Here is a 12,485-nt window from a genome sequence, read left to right as displayed (position 1 = left end):
GACATTTCTATTGCTGTGATAAACCACTAAAAGCAAGGCAACTTACAGAAAAAGAGTGTATTTAGGGTATGGATCCAGAGGGACCATCATGAGGGTAAGCACTGTAGCAGGCAACAGGCTTCTGAGTACTCATAACCTCAAGCCACAACCACAAAACAAAGACAAAAACCAGAAAACAAAACTCTCAAAGCCTCCTTAGATAATCATCCTCCAAACCAGAAACAACTCCTAAACATCCCCAATCAGGAAGAACAGCTGGAGACCACGTTCAAGTGCCGAGGCATTAAAATCACTACAGTGTCATACTTAAATTATCTTTTATTATTATGTTAAATAATTTAATAATTTTATTATTTTTGTTGAAGAGGTATTTTTCTTTCATGCTATTCTGTGCATCATATCTTTACAATACTATTTCAGGCCAAGACAAGGTCCACTAAGAGTTAAAGGTTCAGACACTTGTGTGCAGCCATGTGGGTGGTGAGGACCCGAGTGTGGTTGTCTGGAAGGACAGCCAGTACTCTTATCCATTGATCCATTACTCCAGCACTTAGGTGGGATTATGTTTCATCAGTTTCACTCAACAAATATAAATCCCAATCAGGTTTTAAAAGAAAAAGAAGTCCAGGATCCACAATGAAATGAGGACATGCTTTGCATATAAACTCTTAGTTGGAAGAATAGAGGAATGAGGTCACATTGACCCAACATGCATTTTTAATCAGTAATTTATATTATGTCCTTGAGTAAGCAATTATCCAACATTTAAAATCTGAAAAGGCATTCTGTACTGACCTAAATGGAATATATCTAATTTGTTCATACTTCCTTGCCATTAAAAGATATCTGCTAATACCAAAACAGACCAACTTTCTCAGTATGCATAGATGTTAAAATTCATAAGCAATTAATATCAAAATTGGAGAGGTATTGACACTAATTAAAAAGCAGATGGAATTGGATTGAGACAGAACCAATCTAGGCATTAATTTCTGGCAAACCTAGTCTTTACAAAAAGCTGTAAGCACATAAGGTAGACATGAAGGTCATTCAAGGGCACCTGCTTCTCTGTCCTCCCTCGATCTCCACTGTGTCTTCTAAGAAAATTCACTTCAGTTTTTATTCTTTGATGTGAAGACTTGTGTCCTCCAAAGGCTATTTGACATTTGCTGCATGATAATGAAAATATTGTCTCATCTAAAAGAAAATTATCTCATTTAACCAGATAATACAAAACTGGTAAAAACAAAAACAAAAAAACAAAAACACTGTGCATTATAAAAATTATAGCAATCACTATGAGATTGCATAATGTTAGGTTATTTTAGAAGAAATTTAAATAGAAATGGTCTTCATTGTGGATTACAAAAGAAAATAAGCAACTTTAGAATGTACAGCTTTATTCATCTATACTTTCATCTATCCATGAAATATATTTATATTTTCATATTATCCATATGTAATGGCAAATGTGTCTTGAGATAAGAGGTAGAAGTATTAGAATGGTGAGTGAAGTTGGCCACATAATAATCAGGATATAATGAGGTATTAGAATTTACTATCTAGGTGAGAATATTATTTGTATAATATACCAGGCAATGTTGCATTTCTTTTATGCCTATTAAAATGTTCAAGTAATAAATGAAGAAAAATATTTTCATCAAAGAGAACAGTTTGAAATTTTTCTCTCAATGTTGTACAATATATAAATTGTTGTCTTATAGTAGCATTGGCACATTTAAATAAATAGAATTTAAATTAAAAAAAAAATCCCACATAAGATTTACCTGTGGGCATGTATGTGGGGCACTTCTTTTTATTTCTGATTAATGTGGGAGGACCCTAACTGAATGTGAGCCTAAAGCAAGTCAGAAAATATCTTCCTTCCTTGAGTCCTGCCTCTACTCCTGCCTGATCTTTTTCGCCTGCCTCCCATTCCTATATAGAAACCTTTGAAATAAAATAAACACTTATGTTGTTTGTGTTATTTTTTTCACAACAACAGAGAAGCAAACTAACACATGAGGAAACATCATAAATCTAATAAATCAAATATGCAACTTCTTTAATTTTGATATTATTTATATTTGAAAGAAAATATAAAATACTGATTTTTGATTGAAGGAGGAAAAATGCAAAATTGAAATGTTCTTTTTTAAATAACTGATAGAAACTAATGCTTCCAAGTGTCATCATGAATGGATTTTATATATTGATTAGTCTTACGTTGATAATATATACTAGTACTTGACTTCATAGCCTAATTCACTTATATTGATTTTTAATCCAATTTCTAGTCCAGCCATATACAATCATGTTGTAGGTCATGTTATATCTGCAATCTATAGTCTTTCTCAATGACTCTGATGAACTAAATAATCTGACACTGTAAATTGAAGAGCATCCAACACTGTGTAAGTTATCAGCATCTAAAGCAGAGGTATTATAATTGAAAGAGTTATAAATAAGACTCACTATTGCTTAACATTTGAAGAAATATGTTGTTGTTCTTCAGATACTTAATTTCTGTGGGTTAAATAAGTTGCAATGCTATTTTTTTGTACTAAAACACATTTTTAACATAGGACATGAATTCTGTCCCTCAATTTTGCTGACCAGGTATTTTGATTGATGAGGAACTTCTTTTCTTGGATTTCATAGGAGAAAAGCAGTGTATAACCATTAACTTCCTCACAAATACTAAAGATGAAAAGGCATTCTGTGGACCCATCATCTGAGATGCTACTGATTACTTAAAGATGAGTCTTTCAGAAGCAACAGACACTGTGTAAATTTTTGTGGTTTTGTGGATCTCTTATCAGTTTGGAATGATTAACTTTCATCCATGCCCTGAAGACAAAATGTCCAGCCTCTGTAGTCTGGAGTTTCTAAAGTACAATGACTTTGTGCACAGTAACATCCAAGGTTTGCAAAGAGGTTTTAACATTTTCTGGTTTTGCTGGTGAGATGGGTCACCTGGTTAACGTTACTGCCACCAACCTTGAAGACCAGAGTTCAATTTCCAGATTTTATATGGCAGAAGAAGAAAAAATATCAAATGCAAGTTGCCTTTGGTTATATAACCACCATTACAAATAGACTTACATATACCCACCCTCTCCATGCACAGACATAAAAATACAATTTAAATAACTAACAAAATCTATTCATTTTTATGTTTTGTGTATGTCTGTTTTGTTTGTACATATGTCTTTGCCACATATAAACATTGCTTGCCTAGGCCAGAAAGTGACATCAGCTGCCCTGAAAGGAGAGTTAGAGACAGTTGTTCCTATTTGGGTGCTGGGAATCTAACTGACTCTTCTGCAATAGCTGTTAGGGCTTTTATTCTCTGAACCATTCACTAAAGCTAACATTGCTTTATGTCCTATTCCAACTTTTGAGAATGCAAGTGCATTATGAAGACACTTAGGTTGGTCTCTCTCTCTCTCTCTCTCTCTCTCTCTCTCTCTCTCTCTCTCACTGATAAGATATGTAGTCCAGTAAGACCATGAAAATAGCCCAAAGAGTCTATGAAATTATAATATCTCAGACCTTAGTCCTTTCTTAATTTTTAAAGTCACTTTAATTTATAATTTCAATGTACAAGTCAAAAAATCAGATAACTTATAAAAAGTGGTGGGCCAAAACTCAACAGAATAAATGAAAGTTGATCAGGATGGGGGTAGAAAGCCACCTTGACATTACAAGTATGTTTATTAACTGACACACAAGTACTAAAGACACCAACCTTCCAGTGCCTCAGAAAGCTAACCGCAGTCACTTATAAGATCCAGCTATATCATCCTTACACAAATACTTAAAGCACTCTCCTTTTTACTACAGAAAAAAAACAAAACAAAACAAAACATGTTCATCCATGTTCAAGGCTGATCTATTTATGCTAGCTAGAAACTTAACTACCTAGATGTCCAACAACTGATGGAAGAGTTGTGAAAATGTTGTACACAATTCAGTTGTTTAGAAAAATGAAACTATTAATTCTGCAGGTAAATCTAGAAAAAAAATCATTCTGAGTGGGGTTAAGCAAACCCAAAAGATAAATATTCAATGTTTGCACTTAAATAAAGCATTATCTTTTAAAACTTAGATACATTAGTTTTGATTGGAATAATCACAGATGTTAGGGATCTAGTAAGTGAGGAAGTGGAGGATATCTTAAAAGGAAATGGAAATAAAATGTAATATTACAATGAGATAAAGGGGAAACTATACTAGGAGAATTAAGAGTGAAGGAGATGGGTGTGCAGGGTTAAAGAGGAATTGTGTGAAGGGACATCTAATGCTAAAAGCTCTTTTAAAAGCCATATTCAAATGTGCTACTATAGAAGCTATATAAACAATTTTATGTTGACACCATTTAACTTCTTTGCACACACACACACAGAGAGAGAGAGAGAGAGAGAGAGAGAGAGAGAGAGAGAGAGAGAGAGAGAGAGAGAGTTAAAGAAGTTAAATGGTGTCAACATATAGTGAAGGAGACACAGTTCCAACTAGGAATCCTCCACTGCCATGAAGAAGCTCCAGTGGCAAGAACGGGTTAGTTACATCTTGTTGACTCATTGTCCAAAGGGTTCCATGGGTCCATCCCACATCACAGGTTATTGCAAATTTTGTACCAGTTATTACAGATTACCCTCCACAATCTGACTGTAAAGCCCTATTGCAAAAGATATTGCTTACTTACATCATTCAACAAAAACAGAATCAAAACAAAAACAAAAATAAGAATGAACCCCTAACTAGAAACTTCACCCTGGCTATCCAGCATTCATGGTGTTGGCATGTACTTTCTTCACTTTAGGAGGAGAAAAGTAATCAAAAGATCACATATCTACAAACCCTATGACCCACAACAATGACTTGCTTCAAAGACATACTAATATAGAGGTACAAATCTGTTATAGGAGTAACCTGCAACTTTCTGACTGGATTTAATACTGGAACACATATGGAACACATATCTGACATTGCTAAGGTGTTCAAGAACCTAAGAATAAATATTGTCATGGATCTAGATTAAACCTGCTACTATTATTTTGCTAAGTGAGTATATCAAGAAAGTGGCTCTTAATGACATATCATTATACCCATAGATCAGAGTACTATTTGACCCTCATTGGAGATGCTTCTTACAGTAGACTGTAAGATGTACCCAGATATCCGTAACTGGGTAATGTGGGGTGAGAGACTTTGGAACTCTCTGCCCTAATTATAGTATTTTTATCAATGCTCTCCTCCTCTAGGCTTGGGGATCTATGTGGAGGGAGAAGCAGAATGATTTCATGAGCCACAGATGATTGATTGCTCCAATCAAACAGTACCAACATTCACACAACAGGAATGTTTCCTCACAGAGACTGTGACAGCATAAATAAGACCTATGCAGGTTCAAACTAGATCATTTCCAGCATAAGAAGTGGATATTGATACACAGTCCCAAGCACTTTTCAAATTATTTACCTAATACCTGATGGGAAATGGAGAGTACATATTTTTTATTAGAGTGACACTGGGCAGATCAACCATACTCCATGGCAGGCTCCTACCAAAGATTTTTTATTGATATTTTTTAGGGTTTTTTTTTTACTGTGTTTTTGTTTTATGTGGTATGTTTGTGTGTACACACACCTATGTATGAAGGATAGAGAGGGCGAGAGAGAGGGAGGGGAAAGGAGAGAGAGAGAGAATGAAGCTGGATGGGTAGAGGAACGAGAAGTGTCTGGAGGAGTTGGGAAAGGGGGAAGAATGAGAATTTATGTAGATTCTGACAGAGAGCAAGGCGGGGCAGAACAGAAGGTTTGGAAGAAGGAGAAGAAGGGAGATATTGTATAATCAAATAAAAACTTCAAAACATGAATAATTAAAATATATAGTATATGCAATAATATTTTTACTAAAATGCATGCCAAATAACAAAAGGAAGAGGACTAATCCAAGCAAAATACTATTATATTAGTATTTCTGCAGATTTAGTAGAAAAACATTGTATATGTGCATGTGCTTCTATGCAGGTTTGCATGCATTCATGAACAAATGTGTGTGCATGAATGTACGCACACGTGAGTGTGCACGTGTGTGTTTGTCGAGGGCCCAAGGACCTCATGCTCACAGATAGCACTAGTGAAATGAGAAATGTTAAACACATATGCTTTTCTCTTTAAAGAAAGGGATTTTTATCAGCTTTTACCCTGAAGGCCAAGAGTGGATGGTGTGAAGCAGCTGGTGGTCTTTGTTTTCTCTTGGGCAAGATTCACACTACTCCAACTCCTTAGTATAGTTTCTCAGTCAATAAAACCAATTCGTATAGAAAAGGTCACAGGTTCTCCTTAAAGACATGGACATTGGAAAGGTGTTTTGATATAGTCATCCCTTTTTATTATGACAATTTTCAATATAAAACATTTTCCCAAGCTATAGTATGCTTAAATGTGTCAAAAAAAAAAAAAAAAAAAAAACTGCTCTAGGTCAGACTCAGATGTTTGAACCAATACTACCTAACTAAGTTGTCTTGAACTGGATTTCCTTCTTGCCTCATTTGGATCATTGCTCCACTGATGGTGGCATTCGCAGTGATCCCCACATGTATGTATGTGCCTGCGTCATGTATGTTTGTGTGTTTATAAAATGAAGTTTGAGGCTGCCTTTCTTTATATATTAATTAGGAAGGGCGGCAAACATGGTTAGTGTCTTAGTTAGGGTTTCTATCCCTGCATAAACGTCATGACCAAAAAGCAAGTTGGGGAGGAAAGGGTTTATTCCGCTTACATTTTCCACATCGCTGTTAATCACCAAAGGATGTCAGGACTGGAACTCAAGCAGGTCAGGAAGCAGGAGCTGATGCAGAGGCCATGGAGGAATGTTCTTTACTGGCTTGCCTCCCCTGGCTTGCTCAGCCTGCTCTCTTATAGAACCAAGACTACCAGCCCAGAGATGACACCACCCACTAGGGGACCTCCCTGCTTGATCACTAACTGAGCAAATGCCTTACAGCTGGATCTCATGGAGGCATTTCCCCAACTCAAGCTCCTTTCTCTGTGGTAACTCCAGCCTGTGTCAAGTTGACACAAAACTAGTCAGTAGAGTTAGGATAAAAATGTATTCTCTTGCCTGTTAATTTTCATGTATTCTTGACATAAGCTAAGACCATTTGTGAAGAGAGAAACTCATTTGGAAAATACCTCCATCACTTGGCCTGTTGTCAGAGCTGTGGGATATTTTTTTGATTTAATATTAATATTGGGAAGGTAGGACAACAGTGGGCATCCCTGGGCTCGTTCTGAGGAATATAAAAAAAAAAAAATGAGTAAGTCAAAAGGAGCAAGACAAGCAGTACGAATCCATGACCTCTCTTTCAGTTCCAGCATTCAAATTCCTTTCCCAGTTTCTCCTGATAATGAACTGCAACCTGTTCACACAATAGACCCAACCTTCCCAAGTTGCTTTTGTTCATGGTATTTATCACAGCTAAAGAAATCTGACAAGTAGAGACTTACTCAGGGCAGAAGCCATTAAGACAGAGACTACTCTCGTGATATTTTAGCTCTTGGTGATATTATTAAAACTTGTGCCATTTCATTTTGCTTTGAGCAGTAGCACCTGAAAATTTAACAAACACACACACACACACACACACACACACACACACACACACACACTCACACACAATCATTCCTACAATCAAACTCTTACTGTGATGAGACTTAAGAATATGATTATATATTGCTTGTACAATTAAATTTTCACTTAAGTCCTACAGTCAGGATTATTATCAGTGACTGAGAGATCATAGCTCAATACTGCAGTTTTAAACTTGAGCTGGTATTTTCCATTAGGACCTTCCTGAAGATCAACTATGAAGGTGTACATATGCTAGGCCCACGGAGTGGCACTATTAGAAGGTGTGGCACTGATGGAGTAGGTATGGCCTTGTTGGAGTAGGTGTGTCACTGTACTTGTGGGCTTGAAGACCTCATCATAGCTGCCTGGAATCCAGTATTCTCAAATCTTCCTGTAACATGTCTGCCTGGAGACTACCATGTGCCCACCTTAATAATAGTGGACTGAACCTTTGAACCTGTAAGTCAGCTCCAATTAAATGTTGTCCTTATAAAAACTGCCTTGGTCATGGGGTCTCTTCACAGCATAAAATCCTAACTAAGACCTAGAATCTTGACTTTTACTGAAAAAAAAATTAGTCTTAGTCAGTATGAAGCAAAGTTAATTTTATTAGCTAAAGGTAAGATTAAGGAATTATATGATGTAGAATTAAGTATGAGTATTTACAGAGATGTATACTCAAATTCACCAGGATACAATATTACACAGACTTTGTGGCTTTTGAATTTATGTTACACATGCAATGGAACTTGATTCAAAAAGTAAGCAATGAACAAAAATTAAGTTTCAATACTAAATTAAAAACGAGAAGTTTATTTTCTTCTGTACTTTAAAGAAGTTCCTTTTAAAATCTGATAGTGTTGTATCAGGTCTTTTGTTCAAGTGTGTGAGGGATGGATTCACATCTCTAATTCACTTGGGCTATAAGGTCTCATATAGTCTGACCCTAAGCTATCATATGCCGTATGTTGTTGAATGTGTTTGATACCTATTACAGAAACAGATGTAGTAATAATGTTTGCAATCATTTTTAGGTGTTCTGGTCAGAGTTCTAAGACTGAGTACCTTTCATTATGTCAGTGTCATGTCAGAACTTCATTGACTATAAATACCATTAAAACTGACGTGTTTCTGTCACGTTTTAGAACGTAAATCCTCTTACAGTATGCTGGCAGACAAAAGAGTGAAATCATTTTCATGCATCATTCCTCTGAATCATCTTCTTCTCAGCCCAGCATTATATTCCGCAGGGTTTGACATCTCAGTGGGCAAAGGGCTACATCCATCAGCAGAGTGTGGAAAGTGTAAAAAAACACCAGGAAAAGATATTTTACTCCTATCTTTGCAGGTTTGGAAAGTTCGGATAATTTACAGCTTGGCATACAAAGCATTATGGTAAAGCAGCGGATAATGACACTAATTGTTATGTGTGGAAGGCAGAAGGGATTTACAGCTTTCATGGGAAATGAAAATCTAACTCCATAATGAGTTTCATCCCACAGTTCAGTCACTTGTTTTCTTCTTGAAGAATTCAAACTGTTCTACATAGGAAAATCAAATTTCAACTGTTTTCATTCCCTGTAATTAAAAATGTTGAAATAAATATATTTAGAATAGTGATATATGGAAGGATACCAAGTCACAATGGGAACTGTATCTATTTACTACAGGCTTTGCTTTGGCAACCAGTCAGCACAAATTAACGAACCTCCGTTAGGCAATAAAACTTGCTTAATGTACACAAATCTGTATGGCATTGGTGGTGAAATTAATGAGTCTTAGTGAGTCTACAGTCACTTTTTCTGATACTATGAAATGACCTTACTAAATAGTTAACTTTCTGTAGTTGTTTGTTTCAGATCATTCAAAATTTTTAGCATTTAACATTAGTATTTTGAATAACCTGTATGGATAATAAGCTACTTATTCTGTGAATTCATATATAAGGATTCAGAAAAAAATTACCAAGGAGGATTAAATATGTTTACCTTGCTAACTAGTTGTCTTAATCTTGTTGTTTCTTTGGTCAGACAGCTAGGAGAAAGCACTAAAAGATAAGACAGGCACTTTTCTGATTGCTACAAATACAGTCAATCATGGACAGAAGAAAGGCATAGAAGCAGGAGTCACAAAGAAAGGAGAAAGCAAAAAGCAGACAGGGAGCTTAGCTGGATAAAATGCACAAGGCCTTCCTTCACAATGAAGCTCTACAGATTTCCAAAATAATACCAAGATCTGGGTACAAAGTGTTCAAACACAGGAGTCTACTAGAGCAATTCACCTTGAAATCACAGTAGGAATATTCAACATTTATGTCAATGATTTAAACAATCATGTGAACTTTCACTCAGAATAAAGTATTCCTTTTAACAATTATTATTTTCACGTTAGTTCCCATTGTATGTTTAGTAATTTGCTGTTTAGATGTAGATTCAAAAGTCTATGTGTTGAAATTTTAATCCTAAGTGTAGCATGATGCTATCATGTTTGGAGACTGGAGTTTTTACAAACCCAATTGAGTTTGGGTAGGGTCATTTATGTGGACTGCAATCCAGGATGACTTCTGTCCTCATAAAGTAGACATATTCCCAAACTGTACCTGCAGCTCAGTCCTAAGGGAACAGCCTGTCCTGTGTATGGTCTTGAATTTGATCTGGAGCACAAGGGAAAAGGATGCAGGAAGAAAAGAATGAGAAGGGGGCAGTGCAGGGAAAGAGGTGGAGAAAGGACCAAAGCACTGCCTTACACATATCCTTCTCTCACAGTTCTCAAAGGAAAATAGAACTGCCAGCTATGCTGTCCCAGACTCCTGCCTCCGGGGCTCTGAGGCAAAGATTTTCTGTTGTGTGCTGATGTGTAAGCAACCCAGCAGTACTTTGCAAGGAGCTCTAGGACACTAAAACATGGATTTCTAAGCAGAAACTCTCTGGAGGTAGAGAGGGAAGAGTGGGTGAGGAGAGGGGTGGTTAAAGCTAGTCCTTAGAACATTTTTGTTTGTTTGTTTGTTTTTTACTTACAAAAGCGAATGCATTCAGTATTGTCACCTTTGTTATGAAAATGTCCCAACTTCCTGAAAACTGGAAAAGAGTCATCTCTAGCCTAACAATTCAGAATTGTCACTGCATCAGAATTCATCACGCTTCAACTCTGGTCCTATCACACAGATATTTCAGCACAAGTTTATTTCTTCAATTATATAACATGTTAAGAAAGATTTGGCTAATGTCTCTGGACAATTTTTAGGTATATATAAAACAGAAATATTAAGTTACTTTACAACTTTGTGATTGTTATTTGCAACTGTAAATGTATTCTTTCCTATAAAACCACAAAAAAATTGTTTATCAAATAAAATCAATGAAAAGGTAAGCTATGAAGAAAAGGAAGGCTACTTTTTCAAAGTGCACATTTAATGATTAATTGTTATCGGCTCACTTGTACATGTGTAAAACTCATACACTGATTCCCTATCCCTTAGAATCTCTGCATTAGGAGTTGAAGCTAAGAGAGATAGTAAAGATTAACTGCTGTCCTAAAGGTGGAATGCTGATCCCAAAGGACTTGTGTTGTTCTAAGGAGATGAAAAGAGACAAGAAGACTAGCATTTTGTGGACACTGTGAGTAAGTACCAATTTACAAACCCAGGAGGAGAGACCACTCCAGGGACCATTGCTGTGCATCTAGTCATGGTCGCTGAGCCTCTGGAAGTATGCAAAAATAACCTTCTACTATTTGCCACTGCCAACTTTGATATCTTTTTAACTTATTTTATTAGATATTTTCTTCATTTACATTTCAAATGCTAACCCGAATGTCCCCTATATCCTCCTACCAGCCTGATCGCCTGCCCACCCACTCCCACTTCTTGGCCCTGGCATTCCCCTGTGCTGGGTCATATAAAGTTTCCAAAACCAAGGGGCATCTCTTCCCAATGATGGCTAACAAGGTCATCTTCTGCTATATATGCAGCTAGAGACACGAGCTCTGGGGGTACTGATTAGTTCATATTGTTGTTTCACCTATAGAGTTGTTGACCCATTGAGTTCCTTGGGTAATTTCTCTAGCTCCTCCATTAGGGTCTCTGTGTTCTATCCTGTAGATAACTTAGGCATCCATTTCTATATTTGCCAGGCATTGGCATAGCCTCACAGAGATAGCTATATCAGTATCCTTTCAGCAAGATCTTGCTGACATATGCAACACTGTCTGTGTTTGGTGGCTGATTATGGGATGGAACCCCGGATGGGGCAGTCTCATCCTTTCATCTTAGCTTCAAACTTTGTCTCTGTCACTTCTTTCATGGGGATTTTATTCCCTATTTTAGAGAGGAATGAAGTATCTACATGTTTGTCTTCCTTATTCTTGATTTTCTTGTGTTTTGGAGATTGTATCTTGGATATTCTAGGTTTCTGGGCTAATATCCACTTATCAGTGAGGGCATATTGAGTGACTTTTTTTGTAATTGGGTTACCTCACTCAGGATGATATCCCCCAGATACATCCATTTGCCAAAGAATTTCATAAATTTATTGTTTTTAATAGCTGAGTAGTACTCCATTGTGTAAATGTTCCACATTTTCTGTATCCATTCCTCTGTTGAATGACATCTGGGTTCTTTCCAGCTTCTGGCTATTATAAATAGGGCAGCTATCAACATAATGGAACATGTGTCCTTATTACCAGTTGGAACATCTTCTGGGTATATACCTAGAAGAGGTATTGCTGTATCTTCCAGTAGTACTATGTGCCAGCCCAGGCTACTATAGCCAGCTAAACTCTCAATTACCATAAATGGAGAAACCAAGGTATTCCATGACAAAACCAAATTCACACAATATCTTTCC

This window comes from Mus pahari, chromosome 8 (assembly GCF_900095145.1).
Source record: "Mus pahari chromosome 8, PAHARI_EIJ_v1.1, whole genome shotgun sequence".
Lineage (NCBI taxonomy): Eukaryota > Metazoa > Chordata > Mammalia > Rodentia > Muridae > Mus > Mus pahari.
This window is presented reverse-complemented; position numbering follows the sequence as displayed.